This window comes from Macrotis lagotis, chromosome 8 (genome assembly GCF_037893015.1).
Source record: "Macrotis lagotis isolate mMagLag1 chromosome 8, bilby.v1.9.chrom.fasta, whole genome shotgun sequence".
In the NCBI taxonomy this organism is placed as follows: Eukaryota; Metazoa; Chordata; class Mammalia; order Peramelemorphia; family Peramelidae; genus Macrotis; species Macrotis lagotis.
In genome coordinates, this window is record NC_133665.1 from 178,677,017 (window position 1) to 178,704,378 (window position 27,362).

Consider the following 27,362-nt stretch of genomic DNA (forward strand, 5'->3'; position numbering starts at 1 on the left):
TTAAGTAGCTTGCCCAAGGCCACACAGCTAGGTAATTATGAAGCGTCTGAGGCCAGATTTGAATTCAGATCCTCCTGATTCCAGGGCCATTGCTCTATCCACTGTGCCACCTAGCCGCCCCATGGAACAATTTTTTTTAATCTGTAATTGCCTTTAGAATTCAAGAGCTCATATATTCCTATAGATTTAGGCAGGGATGGGCAGCTAGGTGGCGTAGTGGATAAAGCACTGGCCTTAATCCAGTCTCAGACACTTCATAATTACCTAGCTGTGTGGCCTTGGGCAAGCCACTTAACCCCATTTGCCTTGCAAAAAAAAAAAACAAACAAAACCTAAAAAAAAGGATTTAGGCAGGGATTAGGGGAAAAGATGCAGAGTTTGAAGGTGATAGGGACCAAGTTCTCTTTTGGAAGGTATAAATTTCATTGAAAATTAACTTGATGGGGTATGTAAGTAGCATAGTGGATAGAGTACCAGTCCTGGAGTCAGAAGGACCTGAGTTCAAATGTGATCTCAGTTATTTACTATCTTGTGTGATCCTGGGCAAGTCACTTAACTCCAATTGTCCCCTAAGTTTTTTAATTGACCTAAAATGACAGAAGTCAGGCTGAACCAAAGATTAGAGCTTATTTAAGGATGCCACTTTAACTCAGAACTATGAAAGTCAAATGTTAATCTAAAAAGAGATTTGTTTCCTTTAAAGAAAACATTGAAGAGAAGATATTGATTCTCCTTAATAACTCTAATCATTTCTGAGCAACGTTTATTCACTATTTATATCAGGGCCTTAAGAATTCAGCTACATTTTTTCAATAAGTCATAAATCACAAACAATTGAAATCTAGGGAATTCAACATTCTGCACCCCATCTCCTGACATAAAATAAATGAAACACAGTCACACAGTCCTCGTAAGGTAATAATCTGGGTCCTTTGCCCTCTCTTTTCCTTAGCTTTCTTTCCAGACAATAAGATTATGAACCTCCTTCCTTTTCAATTAATACTGAAGCCAAGTTTCTCATTTGGTTGTCTTCATCTTTATGAAAGTTTTTCTAGTTATCAAATCATTGTCCTTCCTAAGGAAGACAAAAAAGCAAATGCCCAAAAGTAGGATTTGCTCCCCCCCCCCCCAAATCGCCTCAATGCAAAGAGCTTCAAATGGAATGTTGGATTCTTAGAAAGCTATGGTTAAAAATATTCCCCCAAATGGCACAACTAGAAATTCTGGACCTCAGAGGAAAAATGATCCTCAAACAACCCTCTGAAGGGGCTGAATTCAGAGTGTGTTAGAGTTAAAGGATATAGGGAAAGGGATCATTTTGAAAATTCATAGAATTTCACAGTTAGGAGGATTTAAAAAAAATTGTTTAAGACATTTAAGTGATTTGCTCAAGATCACAGAGCTAGGCAATTATTAAGTGTTTGAGACTAGATTTGAACTCAGGTCCTCTTGACTTCAGGACTAGTGCTCTATCCACTGCATCACCTAGCTGCCTCCTAGGAGGGTTTTTAAAAGCCATCATCTTGTCCAAGTGGAATCAAGAATACTCTTTATCCCTTCCCTAAAATGTGACCACTCCATTACAGTAATTGGAAGCTTCCAGACCCCCAAATTTGCTTTCTTTCAGCTTATATTCATTGAATTTGCTCCTCCTCTCAGGTACAAAGCAAATCAAGGTGGATAGCTCTCTTAAATGTAAGTCTTTCAAATCTATCAAGTCTTCTATGTAAGCTTCCTTCTCCAAATTTCCCTCAACTGATCTGACCAAATTGAAATTCTCTTGATGTTCGCATAAAACCCATTACCTTGAATTTATTTTGCTTTTTGTTCTCTTTATGTTTTACATATATATTCTCTCTCTCTTTTTCTGTGTGTCTGTCTCTGTGTGACTGTATCTATCTCTGTCTCTCTGTTTCTCTGTAGGTAGATAGATATAAATATAGAATGGTAGTTCCACGTTTGAGAATGGGCATTATTTCATTCTTTGTCTTTGTAGTCTCACTGTGCCTAGAACTTAGGTTTTGCATAGGTGTTTACAAATGTTTGTTGATTGATGACCGATTCTTATGTGGTATAATCTCTAGGTTCATGACCATTCTGGTTCATTTGCCTCATGATGGATGCTCTTCACCTTATTAATTTATTTTTCTAGATTATAGTGTCTACAACTAAACATGCTTTTTCAACTATGATCTGACCAGCTGTTTGATTTTTCTTGATAGTTTTTGTTTAAATGGCTCTTTATCATTTCCAAGTGCTCCACTCATAACAGTTCTCAGGATCATAGAGTACATGTTTTATTTCCTTTCTGATAATTGATAGAGAAACTGAGTCTTAAGGATGTTGAGTTACGTCCTTAGCATGTTGATGTTATTTGTCCTTTGTTCTAGAAGAAGACCATGACATCAATGAGATGATAGCATGACATGCAAATAAATTGAATTTAATTGAAAGGGTGCTCTGCTAGGTCACCAGCCTCACATTTTCCTCTGGAGCAATCTGGATCCAGTGACCAGATAGGAATTAGGACAACTGGAGATAACCCTATATGTGAAGTATTCAATGACTTGCTCAAGGTCACGCAGCTAGTAAGCATCTAAAACCAGATTTGAACTCAAATCCTCCTGACTTCAGGATTAGTACTCTGCATCAACTAGCTGTGAGTAAATGACAAAAGTGGGATTTAAATCCAGTCCTTCTGACCCCAAATGTCCATCCCACCATTCCTTGAGGACAAGGGTTGCTTCACTTTTGTCTTGGTAGTCTCATTTTTATCACTTAATTTATCAATAAATTGATTGAGAAGGTTGACATTGACACTGAAGTACCTTTCCATGAAACTTGGCATCCAATGTTAGTGCTGAACAGGAATATGGTAGAGTGGGGAGTAGGCTGAGTTCAGAGACAAGAAACTTGACTTCAAACCCTACCTTCAATACATCCTACTGAGAGATCTTGAGCAAGTCATTTAACTGCTTATTGCCCACTAGCAATTTCAAGTATTGATGGAACTTACCTAGATTGGTAGAGGTTCCAATATGGAACCCTATACTGATGAAACCACAGAACCAATATTTTTTTTAAATATCAGAGCTCAGTGGAACCTTAATTATTGTCTAGTCCATTTTCCTTCTTTTTAAAAAAGACAACCAAGGCCCAGAGAAGTTAAAACACTTGTCTAAAGTTAATAGCAAGTTAATGACAAAGCTAAAACTCATGTATTCTGACTCCAAGTACTTCTGCTGTCAGATTCACAAACTTGAGACCCCCTGGATTGACTTGGCATGGTCATCCCTTGCTGACTCAGCACCAGTGTAAAGAGACTTCCCTTCCTCCTGGTACCCCAGAGCCTAATGACTCCAGTGCAGACATGACTGAAACAATTGAATAACAACAAAAATTTCAAATCTAACAGTTTGGATGGCAGGAAGATCTGAGACTTGATGACCTCCTTTTGAAATATGCCTCTACTATTTATTGCCATATGATGCCATGGAGATTTGCTTTGGAATCATAGCTCTGTCATTTGATCCTTGGGTGATCCAGGCAATTCACTTTTCCTTTGGGGCCTTATCTATAAAGGAGAGGGTTGTATTAGTTGACTTTAGCTGGTCCTTTGGTCTCAAAATTTATGACTCTGTCTCCCTGGATTTTCTGTTTACTTCCTTTGTCGACTTGTGTTCACATATTAAAATATCAGTTTCTTCAGCTATAAAATGGGAATAATGACAGTTGCAATGTCCCCTTTGTTGAATTTTGGTAAGGACAATACTTTCCATTCCTTCGAGTATCCTATGCTGTGAGTTATTATTGTCACAACCATTCATAAGATTGTTATTATCTTACCCTTGAAAATCATACATTGCTGACCTATAAGAGGATATCCCCAAATCTTTTAGACAATTCAGTCAGTGGTTCCCTATTGACATGGCCTGAGTGAACTCTTGCCCGCTTCAGTCTGTACTGAGCAGTGGAGTGATTACTTGTGACATCTGAAACCAAAAACAGAAGTTTTCTATTCTCAGTGACTATAATTTTCAGCTACCTGGAAAGTCTACATTTCAACCTTTGTTGACCTTGTTCATCATCATCCAGAAATCATTCCTTCCAAACATCTGCAGTCCTCAACCTGAGCTGAAATCCTCAAAACAAAACCCAGGGAATAGCTGACAAAGGTAGGCAAGTCACCTTCCCTGTATTTCTATCAACATGCTATTCATGGTCTGGACTCAAGATCCTCCAAGAATCTGTTCCCATTGAGAAGATCGATGTGCACTGGGAAACCCTTTAGCTATCAAAGTTCTATAAGTCATGGGATGCCTGCTATAGTAGCTCCATAATGGGATGGATAATCTGCAAAGTTGAAGCAATAATCTGGGTGACTTGGACAGTTGAAGAGGAGAAAAAAAAATGGGATTACTTTGGTCTTGAATTATCACCTTCATTTTGGTATTTCAAGGATCTAAATTCCTTTTCAAGCTGTAGGGGCCTTTAGATTTTTTTAATACAAGTTCATATGTCCTTAGAATTAGAAAGAAATTTAGAAATGATATTTTAATCCAACTCTTTCATTTCAGTAATGATAAATCTGAGGTCCAGAGAAATGAAGTGACTGGTCCACAGTCACTTATCTTGTTTTAGTAATATAAACCTCAAGATTTCTAATTCTCATCCCAGTACTCTTTCCTCAGTTAGGTTGCCATGGATACTTGAACAAGTGAGTAATTTCAACTAACCCTCTTTATACTGCTGTTCCTCACATAGGACACCCTATTTCTTTCCTCTGGGTTTTTGCATTTACTGTGTCCCCTACTTTCAAAACACTCATTTCTTAATCTCCGTCAAATAGAATCTCTGTATTTATTTAATATTTATCTGAAGTATCCTCTTTTGCAAGAAGCCTTCTGCCCTCTTGGTTGCAATTATCATCTAAAATGTTGGGAATTTGCTTTATATATTCCATATATGTGCATCTCCCTCACTTGAATGTGTAAGCTCCTTGAAGGCAGGGGCTATTTCACTTTTTCTCTGTGTATCTCTCTGGTACCTGATAAATAGTAGCTATTTTAAAAATTATTTTCAATTGATTAATTGATAAGCCATAGGATTATAGATCATAGGGTCATTTATTAAGTGAATAAAAGTGACCAGAGGCCAATAATTCAATACCCTTACTTACAGATGAGGAAACTGAGGCACTGAGTTGCTCAGGATAGTGCAGCTTATAAATGCCTAACTTCTCTTATTGATTCCAGTGTCCTTTCCCCTATGTTACACTGCCTCTCAAATACTAATCCAAACTTGTACATGTCATATCACAATAAAGATTAATAGGTAAACGACATAAAAATATTAAGGAAACTTTAAGTGTTGGGTAGATGCTGCAAGACTTGTAAGACAATATCTATCTTTGCTTTTATATTGTCTCCTTTGTTCAATTAATGGTGAAAGAAATGTAATGAGTGATTCTGTAATCCAGGTTTTCAGGGAGAATGAGGGTTCCTTTAGAAATAAGAAAGGAGTCTTTCACTTTGAAAACCAAGAAGAATAGTGTGAAAGGGATATTAATCAGTGTCAGGAGTTTGGAGTTTGAAAGGACATCATACAGAGGAGAAAGGGGGGAAAGAAACAATTCTTAGAGCTAAGAAACAAATGGGTGTGTTTTTTCCCTAAACAAGGAGCTGGATTGCTGATTAGGGAATAAAGGCATGTCCCCCCCAAAGAATAATAAAGGATCTCCCCATAAACCATCAGGATGAAGAGAAGAGTAAAGGCCATTCCCTCCTCAGGAGAAGGAGATACTTATTTATCAACCTGGTAACAACAGAGAGGTCCACTGTCTTCTGACACAAGTGTGCCCCACATAATGTAACCATAGTTAGCATTGATGGAATGCTTTGTTATTTGCAAAGTGTTATATTGCTTTATTCTCACAATATCCCTGGGATATAGAAGCTATTATTGCCACTGTTTTACAGATAAGGAAACTGAGGCAGACAGAGGTTGTGACTTGCCCAGGGGCACACAGCTTAGTGTATGAGGCGGATTTTGGATTAAAGTCTTCCTGACTCCAAGTTCAGCATTCTCTCATTATTCATTGAATCACCTAGATGCTGCTATCCTTTGCTGGTTAGTCACATAGGCACAAATGCTAAAAGGAGCATAGAAAGCATCGCCAAATATTGCAGAGGCTTGGGCAAGAAACTAAAGACCAGAGAGGCAATAGTATCATTGCTAGCCCTTGAAGTCAAGGTCTACTAGAGGGGAAAAAACTAATTTGGGAAAGAACAATTATCTAAAAAGATAGGCTATAAGAACTGGATTTGGATGTTTGGACTATAGCTTAAGATAAATGAAAAATGGGCTCTTGGCCAGGGATGAAGAAGGCCTAAGAAAAAGCTGCTGAGAATAGGTTTTGCTTTTGACAAAGAAGCTTTAAAGTATAAAAAATAAAAAAACAGAAAGAAAAATACCTAAAGAGAGCCACGAAAATTGTTATCCCAACGTAAGAAAAATTGTGAGACAATCTGAAACTAGGTGGTGCAGCAGCTAGAATACTGGACCTACACTCAGGAAAACCCAAGTTCAAATCTGACCTTGTCCACATGAGCTGTGTGACCCTGGACAAGTACATAACAGCTTTCTCATTTCCTCAACTGTAAAATGAGGATAAAATATCGATCACCCGTGGTGCTTGTGAGGATCAAATGGAATGATTTGTGGAAAGCCTTTCACACATGGTCTAGCTCATGGTGGGTGCCTAATGAATTCTTGTTTCCTTCCTTCCCTCCTTCCCTTCCCTCCTTGCTTCCTTCCCTTCCTCTTTCCCTCTGTCCCTCCTTTCCTCCCTCACTTCCTTCCTTCTTCTCTCCCTCCCTCCCTCTCCCTCCTTCCTCCCTCCCTCTCCCTCCTTCCTCCCTCCCTCTCCCTCCTTCCCTCCTTCCTCCCTCCCCCCTCCCTCCCTCCCTTCCTTCCTCCCTTCCTAGGAGGCCAGTAGTAAAATCCAAGAGCTCAAATGTCTAAATTAATTACAGCGTGCTCTCTCTCTCTCTCTCTCTCTCTCTCTCTCTCTCTCTCTCTCTCTCTCTCTCTCTCTCTCTCACTCACACACACACACACACACACACACACACACACCAGATCTTGTAAAACATATATACTGATTTTCATAACCATCTTGTGAAGTCAGTACTGTTTTTAACTCCTGAGGAAACTGAAGTTTAAGATAGTTAAGTGATTTGTCCAAGGAGATATAGTTAGCATCAAAGGTGAGATTCCAATCTAGGTCCCTCTGAGTTGAGTCCAATTCCCTATTCCCTATATCATTTAACTCCACATAAATGCCCACATTTTGAATTATAAAGAAGATGAAGTAGTTGTCTTAACTCAAGGAGGTAAATATGTTCTCATAGATATGACTAGGATTTGATGGGATGAAACCCATGACCAGAAAAGACTGAATGGGCACGCTGTACTTAGGGGAAGCTATGTGAGATATGGGATTGTTTTGGGGGTCCCCAGTTGGGAAAACCTGAACTCAAATCTGTTCTCAGGCACTTATTCACTGTGTGAATCGAGGAAAGTTGCTTAACCCCGTTTGCTTCCTTTTCCTCTTCTGTAAAAAAGAACTGGAAAAGGAAATGACAAATATTCCAGTATTGCTGCCAAGAAAACCATGAATGGGATCACAGAGAGTCAGACATGAAATGACTGAAAACCAAACATAACTGTATTTAAAATCATGGAAAAGGTAAAAGAGCAGTAGGGACTCTTTTTTGTTGTTGTTGCTCCTTTTCACTGGGAGCCTTACAGTGGAAATTGGATCGCACCTTGTCAGAGACTCTAGTCTTACTCAGATAGGGAATTGGATTGGATGGCTTCTGACAAGGCTTTTTATACCTGAGCTTTAGCAGTTTCTAACTGTCTTGGCATCAAAGATTATAGGACAAGAGATTTAGATAGAACCTGAAGGAAACTTTGTGGTCATTTCTAACCCTTTCATTTTGCCATTGAAGAAACTTAAGACCAGAAGAGGTTGATAGACTTTTTCAATTCTTTTTTTTTTGTTTGTTTTTTCTCTTTTATTTAATATTCTCATTTTGTACAAATAATGTTTTTATACATTAATAAACTATTCTTGTTTAAGAGTAAATGAAATACCCCCTCCCCCATAAATATAGAATCGCTTGAGGGATAAAGTAAAGGGGAGAGAAACAAATTAAAATTAAAAAAATAATAGTAATAATTGTAGGTATGGCCAAGTGGTACAATGGTTGGAGCACCAGCCCTGGAGCCATGAGCACCTGAGCCCCCATCCGGCCCCATACATTCAACAATCACCCAGCCATGTGACATGTAAGCCACCTGAGTCCCACTGCCTTGCAAAAACCAAAAAACAGAAAAAAAAAGAGCCAAAATAAAATAAAATAAAATAGTAGTAATAGTAGGGGTGGCTGGGTGGCAGACAGAGCATTGGCCCTTGAGCCAGGAGCACCTGGGTCCAAATCTGGCCTCAGACACCTAACGATCACCCTGGTATGTGGCCCCAGGCAGGCCACCCAGCCCCATTTGCCCTGCACTCCCCCCCCAAAAAAATAATAATAATAAAAAATGTGCTTGAGTCTTTGTTCCAACAACTCTGTCATGGGTGGATCACATTCTTTATGATAAGTCTATCACAAAAGTTACTTCCATATTTTCCCACTGTTGCCATTGCTGATAGCAACCCTCCTTTTGTATTTCTCCACTACCATGTACTATATTTTCTCTCTCCTTTCACTCTGACTCTGCTGTAGGGTCGCTGAGTGGCGCAGCAGACAGATCCCTGGTCCTGGGGCCAAGAAGCCCTGAGCCCCCATACCACCCCTTAGGCCCAGCATCCACCGGGCCCTATGGGCCCAGACAGGCCTTCCAATCCCAGCCCCTTGCAAGAAATAAAAACGAAAATGTCTTATATCTGACCACTCTTCCCCCATGGTTCATCTTCTCCTCCATCACTCACATCACCCCCCCCTTCCCCCTGCTCCCCTCTCCTTCTTACTCCAGATGTCTATACCCCATTGAGTATATATGCTGTTTCCTCTCCTAGCCACCTCTGATGAGAGCAAAGATTCCCTCATTCCCCCTTGCCTTCCCCCCTTCCATATCATTGCAATAGCTCCTTGTAATAAAGAAAAATCTTATTATATGAAATATCTTGGCCTATTTCCCCTCTCCTTTTTCTCCCATTCCATTTCCTTTTTTCCTATTGACTCCATTTTTACACCATATTTTATCTTCGAATTCAGCTTTCTCCTGTGCTCCAACTATAAAAGCTCCCTCTACCTGCTCTATTAACTGAGAAGGTTCATATGAGTATTATCAGTGTCATTTTTCTACACAGGAATACATGCAGTTCGTCATCATGAAGTCCCTCATCTTTTCCCCCTCTCCTCCACTCTCTATGCTTCACCTGAGTCCTATATCTGAAGATCAAACCTTCTTTTCAGCTCTGGCCATTCCAACAGGAACATTTGAAATTCCCCTAGTTCATTGAAAGTCCATCTTTTTCCCTGGAAGAGGACATTCATTTTTTCTGGGTAGTTGATTCTTGGTTGCATTCTAAGCTCTTTTGCCTTCCGGTATATTATATTCCAAGCCCTATGAGCTTCCAATGTAGTTGCTGCTAAGTCCTGTGTGATCCTGACTACAGCTCCACGATATTTGAGCTATGGCCTTCTGGCTACTTGTAATATTTTCTCTTTGACTTGGGAGCTCTGGAATTTGGCTATAATATTCCTAGGGGTTAGTTTTTGGGGATCTCTTTCTCAGGGTGATCGGTGGATTCTCTCCATTTCTATTTTGCCCTCTGCTTCTAGAATATCAGGGCAATTTTCCTGTAGTAATTCTTTGAAAATGATGTCAAGGCTCTTTTCCTGATCATGACTTTCAGGTATTTCAATAATTTTTAAATTATCTTTCCTAAGTCTGTTTTCCATATCAGTTGTTTTGTCAATGAGATGTTTTCACATATTCTTCTAATTTTTCATTATTTTGGTTTTGAAGTATTGAGTCCTGGTTTCTTGTAAATTCATCAATCTCCCTGAATTCTATTGTTTGTCTGAAGGATTTGTTCTTCTCAGAGAACTTTCTTATCTCTTTTTCCATCTGGCCAGTTTTTCTTTTTAAAGCATTCTTCTCCTCAATAACTTTTTGAACTGTTATATCCATTTGACCTAAGCTGGTTTTTAGCATGCTGTTTTCTTCAGCCTTTTTTTGTATTTCCTTGACTAGGCTGCTGACTTCATTTTCATGTTTTTCCTGCATGTCTCTCCTTTCTTTTCCCAGTTTTTCTTCTAACTCCCTCATTTGCTTTTCAAAGTCTTTTTTGAGCTCTGTCATAGCCTGAGCCCAATTTCTGTTTTTCTTGGAGTCTTTAGATGCAGGAACTTGTGCTTCCTCATCTTCAGACTGAGTGTTTTGATCCTTCTTGGGCTCATTTGCAAAATATTTCTCAATGGTGTTCCTCTTATTTCTCTGCTTGCTCATTTCCCAGCCTGAGCCTGGTTTTGGGGTGCTTCCTGAGCATTTGGGACACTCACGCAAGGGTCTCAGTGTGTGAGGCTCTGTCCTCCCTCCTGGTCTGTGAATGACCATTTGCACCCCCCCCCTCTGCCATGGGGCTGAGGTGGAGGGGGCCCTGCTGTTCTATGGGGTCCTAGACTGCGATCAGGATCTGAATGTGGTCAGAACCCCAGAGTCCTGTTCCGGGGACAGAGCTCAGCAGTCTCTCTCTCTTCGCTCCCCTTCCTAGGTTCAATGGGCTCATGTCCTGGGGGCTGCTGCTTACCGGCTCTGCCTGCTTCTGTTTCCTGGAACTGGGCTGCCACAAGACCAAGCTGCTGGCTGTGTGCCCTGAGGGCTGGACTCCATGTGCTCACTCTGGCAGAGGTCCCCCCTGTTCCCTCACTTTGTGCTTGGTGCTCCCCGGGGCATAGCTCAGGAAACTCCCCCGCTGCTGTGAGCCAGGGCTCCCAGTGCTCTGGGACTGCCTCCCAAAGGCTAAAGTTCTTTTTCTCTGGTGGGCTGCCCCTCCGACCCCAGGGAGCAGAGCCTTTCTGCTCTTTTCCAGGTTACCTTGAGTAGGAGAACTGCCTCACTGGGTCCCTCTGTGGGTTCTGTCTCTTGAAAATTTAGAGTCCTTAGCTTATAAGTTTTATGAGAAAGCGCCTAAGACCCTATCTGTTCTTGTAGCCATCTTGGCTCTGCCAGGCTTTTTCAATTCTTACTATTCAAGTAGTAAGTACTAAGGTCAAGATTTGAATCTGGCCATGATCAACTGGGAGTTGCTGATCATTGATTAGACTGTTTTTCTGAGTAGCAGAGTCTCTCTAGTCAACATTTTTTTTAATGTTGTTCCCTGGTCACTTTTAATCTCTATGGCCATATAGAATTAGACTTAGATGTAGAAAGAACAACAGAGTCCATCTAATCCAACTCCCATATTTTAGAGCTAAGAAAATTGACATCCAGGGAGTTTGTGACCTGTCCTAGGTCACTATACAGGTGGTACACATTGGAGATGATATGTAAATCCAAGTCAGTCGATTAGAGAGACAGTGTTTGTTCTGCTGTACCATATCACTTTATCAAAGTAGGTTGGATGTTGCTGTTGTTCATTAGTTTTCAAAACAAATTTGGGTTCTAACAGTGGTGTTGAATTATCTCCAAATATTGGTGAGAAGATGAATGTCTTAAGCTGGGTTTTCCCATTTGACTGTCTTGGTTGGATATGGCAAATATCAGTTTGTTCAGACAGTTCCTGTGTATTGGGAGCAGAAAGGAGTGGAATTTTTTGAAATTTCATTAAATTGTAGTGTGCTGAAGAAGAAAAAGAGAAAGGTCTCCAGTAAACAAAATACCTTTACGAATGTGAAAGAAAACTAGGACAAATCCAGAGTGTCATATGGAGTGTTGATCACAACAAATACAGCCTAAAATCATTCTGGGCCAACCAGGACCTGCATAGGGGCAAATAGGTCCCCAAACTACCCCACTCTGAATTAACCAAAGCAAAATCCTTTTAGAGCCAGCTGGTAAAAATTCTGTGGGAGTGAAGGAACAAGCAAACTACTCACATAAGAGTTTTTAGGAGTAATGAGATAAAAGTAAAACAAGAAGCATAATTTTGCAAGTAATAGCTCTACAGGGGTACTGAAAACCTAAATTCTATCATTGATCAAACTAGTAGAACTGTCAAGATGTTTTAAACATAGCATAGGGAAAAAAGAAGTGAAAAATTGTTATAGAAGCACTTTGTGGTACAAAAAAATGAAAATAAAGTAAATGCCTAGGGATTGTGAAATAGCTAAGCAAGTTGTGAGACATCAGAGCAATGCAATATTATGCAATGCATTACCATATTATGGTGCTATAAGCAAAGAAGCATGGGAAGACTTCTGAACTGAAGCAGAAAAAAAATCAGCACAATGAGGAAATTAATATACAATATTAATGGAAATAACAATAGTAATAAAATTGAGTGTGATATAAATATAATGACTAGGTTTTACCCTCATTGGAAAAAGACTCTAACATTAATAAAGATTGAAGGCTAAAGGAAAAGGGTAGGGGATGAAAGAATATCAGGGAAACAATGAGCATAAACTTAGACAAACTTCAAAAGACAGTGGAGGATAGGACTTAATGGGCTGTGGTCTATGGGGTCATCAAGAATCAGATCACAACTGAACAGCAATAAAAGTTGAGTCAAAATATGGGGGATAATTGGTGTGGATAGGGTCATACATAATGAAAAATTTGGAAAATAAAGAGCATTAAAAGGAAAATAAGAACAAATAAATTCACTATTTTAATAAATTAATATGTAACATTTATAGGTTTTTATTTTTTATGATAGTGTTGAAAATAGACTCCTGGATTTGACAATAGATAACTTGAGTCCAAATCCCAGTTTTGTCACTTATTACCTATGTGACATTAGGTAATGAATTATATAGCTTCCAATCTAAGTATCCGCAACAGTCAAATTAGGGCATTTGGTTTTATGATTCATGCACTTAGATATCTATGTTATATTTCAATACATGCATGTTTATATATATGCATGTACATAATACCTACTCATTTATTTGTTTATTTGGAGTAGGCAATTCCTCTGATGACTCAGGTAGCAACCACTTCACTCTTTAGCTGGTAGTCTTCCAGAGCAACCTTGACCAAATGCATTTATCTCCTGGTATCCCATATTTAGTGAGATTTGTGCATATATTTATTAAGAATGCTATAGGGATGGCTAGATGGTGCAGTGGATAGAGCACCAGCCCTGGTGTCAGGAGGACCTTAGTTTAAATCTGGCCTCAGACACTTCCTAATTACCTAGCTGGGTGACCTTGGGCAAGTCACTTAACCCCATTGTCTTGCAAAAAGAAAAAAATGCTATAGAAAGGACTCTTGGTCAAGTATGAGTTGAACAACTCTAGATAGCTTCTGTTGCCCCTCCAGTTCTGATGTCTATGATTGTGTGATAGGCTGGTCATTGGCAGATGAGACAGAGGGCATTAACAGCAAATTATCAAAGCCCTTCTAGATTTGTGGCATCTAAATGAGCTTGTGCTCAGTTGACATGGCTTTCTCGAACTAAGGGTCATCTCTCCTCCATAGTAGGATCTAAAAGAAGACTTTAATGAAAGGACAAACATCTCTGTTTTTATCATGGAAATGTAGAGTGTAATTATATTGTAGGTAATTTTCTAGAATAATAAAGGACAGTTGTTTAAAATTTTACCTTTAAATGAGGAGCAACAAGATGAATAGATCCTGGTCTTAGAGTGACGGATGTCTGTTTACAATTCCTGTCTCTGACAAATATTATCTGGATGACCATGAACAAATTACTTAAACTCTCAGTGATCACTGAAGTAGAAGCTATTCTTGTTTTAACTAGAATTGGTAAGATAATGAATGCCACATGAGTTGCCAACATGCATTGCTTGAGAAAGTTTCCACACTGAGAATTTCCAGCATCAGTGAAACCACCAATCTAAAGCTTCACATTAAATACAGATAAATTCATTGTATTGTTATAAGAACTGAGCCTCCAATAGGATAAAATGAAAATAATCTATAAATTAGAATAGGTATTAAATGTAATAGGGTATGTTAATTTTGGTTAGTTTATTTAATAAACATTTTGAAGTCCCTCTTACACCATTCACTATCCTAGCCTGTGGGGACACAAAGTCAAGGACAAAACAATCCCTCTGCTCAAAGAGCTTGTATGGAAAATCGTCGATGGCAATTAATTCATTGCTTCTTGTTCACTTGTGTCCAACTCTATGTGACCCCTTTTGGATTTTCTTAGGAAGTATATTGCAAGAGTTTGTCATTTCCTTCTCCAGCTTATTTTATAGATGAGAAACTGAAACCATCGGGGTGAAATGATTTTCTCTGAGTCACATACCTAGAAAGTGTCTGAGGATTGATTTGAACTCAGAAAGAGAAGTCTTCTTTTACTAGAGTAGTGCTCTATCCACTGCATCAATTAGCTGATCTAGTTTATTTACTAGATAAGTGAAAATGCATGAAAAGCAACATGAAATTCTTCATTCCTTCGGGAATTCCTTAGGAACAAGTGATTCAAGAAATAGTTGAAGAGATTCAGTGCATCCAGGAAGACCACTGCACACATTATAGTGACATCTCTAGCTCTACATCTTTATGTATCTATCCATATAGATAAATAGATGAAGCTATTCTATTCTCCTACTTAAATACTCTCATCTTGTTTTCTGATTCTAATGCTCTATTTTTGCATTTCCTTTGCCTTTTCTTTAGCAATAATGCTATAGTACAGAAGTAAAGCTATTTCTCTTGATATCAATTCCTCTTTTATTAACTTAGGACTCAAAAGAAAATGGAGGGGTGGCTAGGTGGCGCAGTGGATAGAGCACCGGTCCTGGAGTCAGGAGTACCTGGGTTCAAATCTGACCTCAGACACTTAATAATTACCTGGTTGTGTGGCCTTGGGCAAGCCACTTAACCCCATTGCTTTGTAAAAAAATCCTTAAAAAAAATGGACCTCCAAATTGAGGTTCTATTCATCTATTCTTTCCAGAAGTAGAGAGAATATTCACTTTGGAATGATAAGGTCTGAGTTCCAAATCTGATATTCATATTTACTATTGTATGACTGAATAAGTTACTTAACTTTTGTGAGCCTTTTTTCCTTATCAATAAAATGAGGACTTTTGATTTGATGATTTTATTGGCTCTAACTCATATATATATATATATATATATATATATATATATAATTTTAAAATTATATATATACACAGCCTTTTCTGATTCCTACAATTATGAATTCTTACTTTCTGGATTAATTTATTGTATTTCCTCAGTAAAATATAAGTTCCCCAAAGTGATTTTTTAGGTTTTTATTTTTTTGCAAGGCAAATGGGGTTAAGTGGCTTGCCCAAGGCCACACAGCTAGGTAATTATTAAGTGTCTGAGGTCAGATTTGAACTCAGTTACTCCTGACTCCAGGGCCGGAGCTTTATCCACTGTGCCACCTAGCCACCCCCCCGCCCAGTGATTTTTTTAAGGTGTTTGATAGAATAAGTTCTTGAACAATTCTTATAAACTGATTGAATTGAAACAAATTCACTTTCTACTTCTTTACCTCTAAAAATCTGCTTTTAGCTCCTTTGTGTACAGCCCTAGCCAGAGAACTACCTTACTCTCCCTACCAGTTTCTTAACATTATGAAATGTTGGAGATGGAAATGTCTAGTTACAAGATCACTTAACATTCATCCCAAGGGCTATCCTTCTTGTCCAATGTTGCTCTGAACCTAGACATGTCCTTGGATCAAAGATACCATATTTCAGGATAAGAAGAGAAATCCAAGTAGGGTAAGTGACTTACTGACAGTCACATAGGAAATTAGTGGCATCTTTCCTCACAGTCCTATTTTTGACTTTCTCTGGATTTCAGCATCATGCCTCTACTGCCGTCTTGCCTGGAAATTCCCCAAGGACCTGGGACTTCCTCTGCTAGAGATTTCCTACCATGCCTACAGTTCACTCACCCTGGAATATTATCCTGCAAGATCTGCCTAAATTCTCCTTTTGGTAAGTTCTTTCAAGAGATGCCATTTTGTGAAGTGGTTAAGATCATCTTGCCATCATTTCTCCCCTGACACTTTTCCTGACTTTCTCTGGGCGTCATGAATATACCCCTCAAATGAGTACCTTCATTTTGCCTTCCTCTTCACAATACATGTTTCACTTCCCTTTTGTATATTCTCTTCCGCCATGAGAATGTTAAGACCCTTGAGGACAGGGATGATTTTTTTTCTTTTTTCTTTCTACTTGTATCTCTCCAGGTCATAGTTGGAAACACAGCAATGTCTGGCATATAGTAATTGTTTGATTAATTCATGTTTGCTCCCTCCTCTCTTCTCGGATCTGGATCTTCCAATTCCTCATGTAAGCATCTTCCAATTGCACCAAACTGTCTCTCTCTCTCTCTCACACTCCAGATCTTTTCCATAGATTTACAGGCATCATCAAGTGTGTACAAAAAGCCCTGCTTCCCTTTGTCTATCATCTAAAACCATTTCTTTTACATGTGACACCATGGCAGTTCTGTCAAGTCTCTACCAATTCTTTCACTATCAAACATTCAGTTCTAAGGAAAGTCTGTCAAATTCTGTTAGCATTCACACAAAAAAGAAGACTCTGGGTGGGTTATTTTTATTTTAGTCTCATCCTTCTTATTTTGCATTTAATGGAATTTAAGTAGAAACTGTTCTAAAACAGGTTGGTATTCTAAAGAACTATTTCATGCTAATGCTCACCGGACTGAATGAATGTGTAGGTGATTGAATTAATGTTTCGGGTGTAAGTACATCCTCTGAAGGCTCACTCAAAGCATCCTTGGGATCACTCCTTTTGGGATATGAGAGAAAGTAGCTAGCCCATCCTGTCCTCATCTAGTTTGGATTTCTTCAGTTATCATTCTATATTTTAAGAATTTCTTTTTCATTCCATGTCATGCAGATATGGTCATGTCTCTGTGACAACATCTATTAAATTTTTTTTTTAAAATCATTAAGGATCACTCTTATGAACTGGTATTTGTGTCAGTTCTGGTACAGCTTATTTGTAAGGATATTTTGGGACCTGCATTTATAAGACAGGAATTAGTCATCATTTAGTTTTATGAAGGGCAGCATATTTCTGGTGTATACTCCTGTCCTCCCATAGATAAATTGCGTTTTAACACAGCTCCTGGTGAGTAAACACATAAAGGCTACTTCTGGGGGGAAAAAACAACATCAAGCAAAATAACATAAAAGTATGTTCCCAACTGATAGTGTATGAAGCTATCCTTTTTAAAAAAAAAAAGATTACCATTTATGAGAAAAGATTATGTGCTTAAATTTTTAACAAAGTAGTGCCAATGTCATCCATTGCCTCCAACCTGAATTGTGTTACCTGTCAATGTTGCCTTCATTTTCCGTGATGCAATCAGTGTGCACAGTGTTCTTTCCCAGCCTTTTTTCATTGTGCACCACTTTATTCTAGCCTTCCTACATTTTTTGAATTCTTCATATTTGTCGTTTCTCATGGTACATTAGTATTCTAGGCCGTTATTTTGCTAGTTTTTTAACCATTCCCCAAATGATGCACAAATAGTTTGTTTCTAGCATTTTCCTATTAAAACAGTACACTTAGGTGTATGTTGATATATCTCTCCCCCCCACACACACACACACTCATAGAGCTTCCTAAGGAATATAAATCTAGCTGTGAAATTGATGGGTCAAAGGGTATATATATGATTATATAATTTTTCATTATGTAATTCCATATTGCTTTCCAAAAAAATTTGAACCAATTCCCAGCTCTATTGGCACTGAATTAATATATTTTCCCTCTGCTATTGCAAAACAGGCCGTTTTAATAACTTGTTGATTTTGCAATCAACAAATTTGTAAATTTTGTCTTCAGCCTATACAACAATGATTAAACTCATGGATTCTTCAGTAAGGCTATTTAGGCAATCATTCTAATAGGTGAGCTTTCACCTTGTCTTGGCTAGAACTGGGCCAAAAAGGCATTTCCCAGATATCTCCAAACCATGACATCCACTATCAGAACTCAGACTCCTGACTTGGGATCTTAGCTATGATATGTAGGATTTCACCTTATGATGCTTAGAATCTGACCTCAATACTATTCCTTGAACATTTCCAAACTATGCCTCTGTCCTCTGAATCCTTCATCTCCTTCTCATTTCCTTTTCCAACTCTTGTTCCTCAATAAAAGTATCCTTCCTTTGTTGAAATGTAAGCTACTTAAGGGAAAGGATTATTGATTAAATTTGTTTCTCCAGTACAAGAGGTATACTTTCATAAATGCTTTTTTCTGTCTAAATTATTAATCCATTCAGGAAATAGTTATTAAACACTTATTGCATTCAAGGCACTGTACTAAGTACCAGAGATACAAAGACAGAAAAGAAACAATCTCTGCCTAAAAAGGTTGGAAAATTGGGAAATACAAAGAAACAATGCAAAGTAATTTGAGAAGGCAGAAAGGACTGATAAATGTCAGGCCAAAGAATGCTAGCAGAAGAGATCAATTTTGAAGGGAGTCTTTTTTTAAAATTTTAATTTTTTTATATAAATATTTTATTTCTTTTCCAATTATATACAATAGTAGTTTCTACCTATCATTTTTGGTAAGGTTTTGAATTTTATAATTTTCCCCACCCTCTCTCCCCCCACCCTCCCCACAGAAAGCAATCTGATAATCTTTACATTGTTTGAAGGAAGTCTAAACTGTAGACAAGGGTAGGCAGAATTGAGAAGGAAGGACAGTCAAGACAAGTCTCCCAGTTGGGGGTCTGTGAGTGGAGTGTTAGAGAAGTGGTAATTGTCCTTAATCAGAGACCCATGTCATCATATATATGCTTATATTTATTATTGTGAGGGAAATGTTGTGCAAAGACATCCTTCTCACTGTCTTTTCCAGAACTGTTATTATCCCATGGTCCGATTTAACAGGAAATAGGACTTGGACTATCCAAACCTCTATCTTGATGGTCTAATCACCAGTATGGTGATTTTCTGGTGATAGTCTTTTGCCAGTAAGGTAAAGCTTACCTCTCTCACAACTCAACAGAATGGCACAATTGATGACAAACTTTCACTGTACGGCAGAGTCAACCTGTCAGAGATCTGTGCTGCTTCACTCGGAACTATAGACCAGACTCTAAAGTCCTTGAAGGATAGAGGGACATGGGAGCTTGTAGTAGCTAGATGCAATAAGGAGATTTCCAGTACAAAGGCACTGATGTGGGAAGAGTGCAATGTGTAGAGAATAACAAAATTAATTTGACTGGACCATAGTATAAGAGTAATATATATTTAGGCTGGAAAGTCTAGCTACTGAAGTCACTCTGATCATTGTGATATAAGATGAATTGACTGAACCTCTCAAAGTAGAAGAGATTGTTGGGGAGGAAAGTAAGTAGATCTGTAAATCATGTGCAAACCAAAGAAATAGGAGCTGGGATGGGAAAGGACTCAGCTGAATAGGGATGAGAAGAGGAAAGCATTTCAGAAAGAAAGCCTTTATTGACTTTGAATTTCAAGGATCAAAGGATGTAGGAGTTTATCAACCATAGGACAAGATAAATACCACTGGATTGTATGTTAAGTTCATTAATAGCAATGGAAGTTTGTATAGTGATGATGGCTAGGGAAGTTTTTTTTTGGTGCAGGTAGGACTAGGGGAGTGACTGTTTATCTAAGTGAGAAGATATAAAAGAATATTGATGGTCATAATGGTCAGGACAGACATTTTCTGAAGAGAATCTCTAGTCCTGGAAAGTTTATGACTCTATCTTTTTCTGCTACCATCCCAGTGAAAGATGGAGATCACAGGTGTAGAGATGGACAAGATACCTCTTTCCTCCTTACAATATGTTTTAAAACACAAAGGTGATTGTTGGTAACATTAGCCTTAAGGCACCATTTCCTCTTCCTCTTCTGGTGATGGCAGGTGGTACACCAATCAAACAATCAACTCACAAGTATTTATTAATCATTTACTAAGTCAGGTATTGGAGATAAAAATGAAAAGTCGATGAATGTAGGTGTTTTATCTTGCAACATTGTTAATGTAAATATTTTTGCATGTTCTTACATGAATGATTGAAATAAAGCTTCTTGCCTTCTCCAAGAAGGTTAAGGTAAAAGATGGACAGAATTTAAAACTCAGTTTAAAAAATATTAATTTTTTACATGTAATTGAGAAAATAAATGAGAAATATATTTTATTTACAATATGGTGTTATAGCATATATTCATATTATTAATATATTATAGTGTATAATATATGTTAATTATATATAGAAATCAAATAATTAGATATAGTGAAATAGTTTTAAAAATAAAGTAAAGCATTCCAGTCTTCAAAGTCTTTGTTTTATCATACTTTCCTTCAACATGTCCCCAGTGTCCATTCTCAATGCTCATCTGACTTTCATTTTGTTGCACAATTCTCTTTCTCTGCTTATCTTTCTTCTTTTTTCCTGATCATTTTAATCAGTAATGGATCAAAAACGGATTGGTTTAGGGGGCAGCTAGGTGGCGTAGTGGATAAAGCACCGGCCCTGGAGTCAGTAGTACCTGGGTTCAAATCTGGTCTCAGACACCTAATAATTACCTAACTATGTGGCCTTGGGCAAGCCACTTAACCCCGTTTGCCTTGCAAAAACCTAAAAAAAAAGACTCTTAAGGAGATTCTAAAGTCTCTTGCCTTCTAATTAACAAACTTTCCAGTTGGATTTTCTGTTTTTCTGATTACTAATGAAGTAGTTTGCACTGTTCTTTAGGGTTTTTTCAAATTTGCACGCACATGATTAGATTTCTTTCCATGTTTAATAAATGTAATGATTTAACTGAGACCATAATTTTCTGCCATCTTAAGTTAGCAATGAGATAGCAATTTAAAAATAAAGACATCAATAAGACCTAACAATAAAATGATTTGAGCCCAATTCCATATGGTTTGCTTCCGGTGAAAGATATTTATTTTTCTTCTAAATTCTTTTTGAAACTTCTATTTTCATATGCTTTTCATTACTATTATATATAAGCATGTATACTTGTGTATTTATACATATATGTGTGTATGTGTCCAAACCTTTTAGGGAGCCAATTGTAACCAAGATTAGAAAAGAGCAGTTTAGCAAAACTGAACTTCACCTCCACTATGTCTGACAGTATATAATGTATGCTGTACCCATAGTCTTCCTATTCTGTAAATAAGGGAGAGATGAGGAGAGATATTGCAATAAGGTAAAGGATATTTCCAGTACAAAGGCACTGATGTGGGAAAAGTGAAATGTGTAGAGAATAACAAAGTAACAAAGCTACTTTGACTGGACCATAGTGTAAGAGTAACATATATATATTAAGGCTGGAAAGTCTAGCTACTGAAGTCACTCTGAAAAGGAGAATCATGTGCTCATGTCTGTGCTTAAGAAAATAACTTTGGTAGCTACACGAAGGATGGACTGGGGAGAGAAATAACTGGAGGAAGCAAAACCATTTAGTAGATGACTAAAATAGTCCAGATGAGTGGATGGAGGTTTGGACTAAGTTCCATGGCTTTGTGAGTAGAAATATACAGAGGCGAGAATGCTGTGGAAAAAGAGTTGGCATAGCTTGACAATATGGCAACATAATTTTGGAATCAATGGTACCTTTTCTCTCCTTCAGCAAAGCGTTTGGCTTCCCCTTTTCTGGGCCTTTGAGGATTATGGGAGCTTTCAGGTTTCATTTCTTCAGATTTAAATGATAGCATCAATGACAAGGGAAGGGTAGGTTTTATGGTAGCAACTCTTCTTGGATCTTTGGTTAAATTTCTTATGGAACTCTCTGAACTCTTTGAGTTGAGTAGGGAGATAGTAGGGAAAGTTTTTTTTTTTTTAATTTGAACCTTTATGACTTTTCAAATTGGCCACATAGATGGCAGCATATCAGTTTCTTAACTCATTTCATTCTGCTAATTTCCCCCAATCCCATCATCTACTACCAGTCTTATACAAAGCTCTGAAAAGAATACTCCTGCTTCATAATAAACCTCAAATCTGGCACACCAACTCCTGCTTTGGGGCCTGAGCTCCTGGAATCATTGGTGAATCCTTCACATCCATCTCAGAGCTAGACCCATCATGCTGCTCTCTGACTATATTCATGTTATACTGCTGGAATTTAACTCATAATTTCCAAGTCTAGTTTTGAAAAGAGTAATCAAATCAACTAGTACTATTTCTGAATAGGAGAAACTTTCCTCTGGGTTACCCTCACCACCCCTGTGACTCCCAAGACAGAATCTCCCTTCCATGGCTATCATATCCCTATGAGATTAGTATTCTCCCATTAGAATATAGATGTCTTGAGGGCAAAGACTATTGTGGGTTTTTTTTGTATTTGTATTTTGGTTCATCACAGAACCTGACCCATAATAAGCATTTGATAAATGGTTGTTTTTATTCATTCATTGGAGTAAAGTCCTTGCCCACTGTATTAGCAAGGAACAACTTAAGTAAGAGGTTTAATGTCCCTAGAAGATCTGGGAGAGATTCAAGAATGCCAAATCCCAAGGAACATAATTATGAGTAGATGTTTGGGGAACAGTTAGGTGGCTCAGTGGATAGAGCACCTGCCTTGGAGTCAGGAAGACCTGGGTTCAAATCCAACCTTAGCCCTTGATAGTTACTAGCTGTGTTACCTTGATCAAGTCTTAACTTAATCCCATTGTCTTGCAAAAAAAAAGACTATAGGCTAAACATAGTCTGTATTGAAGGAGAAGAAACATAAGAAAACAGAACAAGACAGAAAAAAAAATGAGGGAACAAAGAGGAACAGTTAATTATTGGAAGCTACACACATGAAATCATGGGTCATGGTGAGGATAAGTTATTACAAGACTAAGGAGATCATCCACAAAAGTCCTTTGGATAAAGAACTCATGGTCTTGCCACCAAAAGAGATTACATGTCAATAAGAACCAGATGTGTCCTTTGTCTAAAAAAAATCTTCAATGACTCCTAGAATGAAGGAGACCCATTTTTAAAGAGATTTTTTTTAAAAATTAAAAATAATGATTTTACAATTTAATTTTAATTTAAATAATGATTTTCCAGGCTGATATGATTTTATCCTAACTTCTGAGTGAGTTGCTCATGACAAATGTCAGTCAGGTCTGAGCACTGTCACTTCATAATTTCAGAGAATGAAACTGAATTGGATAAATAAATGGGTTCTCACATTTTACATCAGCTTTTTCATTTGGAGTTTTCCCACTAAACAGAGAGATCTAGAGAGCAAATATCATCTTAATAGAAAGTTCCTTATGCATCCAAGTCAGGTCGAAGTCTCAATGACGACAAAGGAGACAGGGTTTGGAGTGATTCCATGGAGACATAGGGAGAAAGCTACTAGGAGTCAAGTTGCCTAAGTTTAATGTATTTCTGCAAAAAAAAAAAAGATGATAATAACCTGAGCTAAGACTATGAGGTAGCCTAGAAATAGAAAAATTCTATTAAGTTAAAAAAGTGAGCTGAAGGAGAAATTAAAAAAACAATAAAAGAATATTTAAAATTTAATGACTCTAGTGCTGTATTGTGAAACCCATGGGATGAAGAAAAGGCACTTCTTGGAGTCAAATTTATAGCATTGAATGCCAATTGTATTAATAATGTAGAAAAATAGAAATAAAAAAGTCAGGTTACAGTTGGCTACATATCAAATGAACAAAGTAAGAGGCTAAAGAAAAGAACACAGGCAGATGTCAGAGAAGCAGAAAGAGATAAAGGAAAGCAGAAAGGGGTGAAATATAGAATGAAGTTCATACTAGACTATGGTTTCATGTGAATAGTGATAATTTATGCTCTTTCTGTTGCTCATTGTTTTAAATATAGCTATTTCTAATCTTTGTTATTTTATAAGTATAGTTTATTTATACTTTATATATAGAAACATATGATTTACATTTATGTTTTATTTATAAGTATATATTATGTTTATGGATGTACAAAATTTAATTGTAGCATGCTTAAAATTTGCCTGAATTTCTTGTAGATTTTGAATGTCAGATGAATCAGAAATATTTCTCAAAATACATTTTTCTTTTATTTTTTAAAATGCTGGATAAATGATTTACATTGTGAACAAGTTCATTGTTTTACAAATGAAATTTATCTACTTTGTCTTCTATAATTTATTCCATCTAATAGCTAAGAATTTTCCACCTCTTCACAACTATAATTATTTAATAACCTATTCATGCTTATCTAGTATTTTGTGCTTTTAAAATTGAGTTCATGTGTGATGCTATTCAAACATTCTAGGAAAAAATCCATTATTTTAATTAAACAATCTATCAGCCAACATTTGTTGAGTAATTATTTTGTACCTGGGACATTTGTTGCTCAAAAACTCACAAAAATAAATCAAAGGTTGCCAAATATTTTTATGGTATTGATTTTAGGTCTTAGGAAACTCACCATTTGAAGAAAAGAAAATTATAGATCAACTTACCTCCTGAATACAGTTGCAAAATTACTAATGAAAATAATAAACGTATTTAAAATTGTTCATCTCATGATCATAAAGAACTGTTATCAATTATCAAAGCCTAGAAATTTATTAATATAGTATATAATGCCACCAAAATCCTGTAGGACTCTAATTACAACAAAGGGAAAATCTTTTATGCAATGACAAATTAATTGACAATTATATGGATAAATATAACAATATCAATACTAAAATTTTTTCTCAAGTATAAAAAATCTTTACTTGAAATGGAGAGTCAAAACTGCAATGGAGAAATTTTAGAAACTGTTCCACTACGATCAGGCACAAAACTAGGGTGTCTACTTTTACCATTCTATATTTAATATATTTGATATATATATATATATATATATATGTTTATATATGTTCTATAAATGTTTATAAATTAAAAATGCTATGTTCAATATATGTTGATAAATTTAAAATACCTTCAATCAGAGAAGAAAATATTAGAGGGATTAACATTAAAAATGAATAAGTCAGAATAATATTTAGAGACAATCCTGATATGTCTGGAAAATCCAGTTACTTTAGAGTAAACATTATTTGAATAAATGAGAAATCTTAACATAAAAGACAAAATTATTTACATTCAGATTCTATTTCTGTTTCTGTGGGAGTAAAAAAGTACATGAAAAAGTAGGATAAAAGAGAATTTTTCCTAGTAAAATTTGGTGAGGTTTAGACTGGTGAATAATGTCAGAGACTGAATTTGGAGAGGGGAAATTTGGAAGAATTTGTGGGAAAGTTGTAGGAGAACATTTGATGAAGGAAAAGAACTAATGCTGAAGCATCTTAAGGAAGACCAAAGATGGGGCGGCTAGGTGGCGTAGTGGATAAAGCACCGGCCTTGGAGTCAGGAGTACCTGGGTTCAAATCTGGTCTCAGACATTTAATAATTACCTAGCTTTGTGGCCTTGGGCAAGCCACTTAACCCCATTTGCCCTGCAAAAACCTTAAAAAAAAAAAAAAAAAAAAAAAAAGGAAGACCAAAGTTTGGAATAAAGAACAAAAGTCAATTCAAAGGAGAAAGTAGTTGACAAGGCAAAATACTATTAAATTGGTCTTTCAAAAAGTTTAATAGTTCAATGCTTAAAGAAAAGAAATGCAAAAATGATTAGTCAGTAAACTTTTAAAGCCCCTAGTCTCTGTGTCTTAGGCACTTTGAGAAGCTGATAAGACAAGATATAGACCTGGCCATTATGTTCTTAAAGGCTATAATAGAATGTAAAAATCTTAATCTTATTTTCTGAGATAAAACATCTATAAATGTTTGAAAAAAAATAAACCAAGACTGAGAATCTCAATCAGTATGGAAACAGGAAATTTTTTCAGAGGGTAAAAGATGTCATTTCTGTCATAGTCAAGTGACTTCTATTTGTCTTTTTCCTAGAGAATAAGGTGAAATCAAGATTACTCTAGATTACCAAAAAAATGAAGTGTTCAAAATGTAGAGAATAAAAGAAAAAGAAGACTTGACTTGGGGGGTGGGAGTGGGCATGAGGGAGGTGTTGATCATCTAAAATAGAAGAAAGCCAACCTTTGCCAGGAGTTTGGAAAAAGAGACAATGTCACATAAAGTAATAAGGAAAGAAATTTGAAGGAAAAAGTCAAACTAGGTTCCTTCTGAAGAGGAAAATGTTCTGAGAAGGAATGATATATTTTTTTTCAGGAATGATAGAATATCACTGCCACAATCCAACAAGGATCAGATCAAGACAGAAGGTTGGTGACTCCCTACCCAGGAACACTGAGGCAGTTATTTGTGGACCTTTTAACAACTGAGGGGTCTGTTTTGTCTTTTCAAATTATATGTTAAAGATATAAAAGAAATTTCCCTCCCCAAGACTTGTCCAGATATACAACTGGAACCAGATCCTAGTGGTTCACATTAGCACCAATGCTGTTTGCCAGAAAGAACTAAAACAACCACTGAGATCCGGGTTGTGGTTTCTTCATGGCTTCCTTTTGAAGACAAGGGAATTAAAAAGAAAGAATATAAAAATTTGAGAAATAAAAAGCTAACTCAGATGACATCTGACAATGGAATATGGCCTTTAAAGCTAGTCCTATAACTACACCAGCTAGAACAATGATTTGTCCAGGTCAGGAGAATACAAGAATGACTGGGCAGTGGGACACTAGAGTGTATAAACATGGTAATCTTTCTGCAGCTTTCAAAAGAGTGATGGAAAATGACAAACCCTCAGTGAAATAGGGTTGAGGGAACCAGAGAACTATGCAAAATCATTCCTTCTCAGAACATTCTCCTCTTCAGAAAGAACCTAGTTTGACTTTTTCCTTCAAATTTCTTTCCTTATTACTTTATGTGACATTGTCTCATTTTCCAAACTCCTGGCAAAGGTTGGCTTTTCTTCTATTTCAGATGAATACATCTTCTTCTTTGAGTCTTATTCTCTCTCCTTCATTCATTTCTTTTTCCTAATCTTTTCCTATCTCTTCTTCCAAAAGTTAGTTTTCAACTCTTGGCCCTTTTGTCTCAACCTCTGGGCCCTGCCTGCCAGATGGTTTTGTATCTATACAATGTAGTTATTTAATGTTGCTTTTTTTGTCATAATGAAACTGAAATAGATGCTCTAAATCTTAGCCCTTTTGATTGCTGGAACACAAAATGTACAACAAAATAAAGCAGCATCTGCTTCATAAAGCTAAAATGCATTTTTTACACAATTTAAGA

General features: G+C 37.0%; 1 long non-coding RNA gene across 1 annotated transcript in view; it reads left to right on the forward strand.

Moving 5' to 3' along the window:
• LOC141495029 (uncharacterized) overlaps positions 1–26,414 on the forward strand; it is a 110,274-nt gene extending 83,860 nt beyond the window's left edge. The window contains exons 2-3 of the long non-coding RNA XR_012470639.1: positions 15,997–16,133; positions 26,337–26,414. This is a non-coding gene — a long non-coding RNA (uncharacterized LOC141495029). The remainder of the gene's footprint in view (positions 1–15,996; positions 16,134–26,336) is intronic.
• The last annotated feature ends 948 nt before the right edge of the window (positions 26,415–27,362 follow it).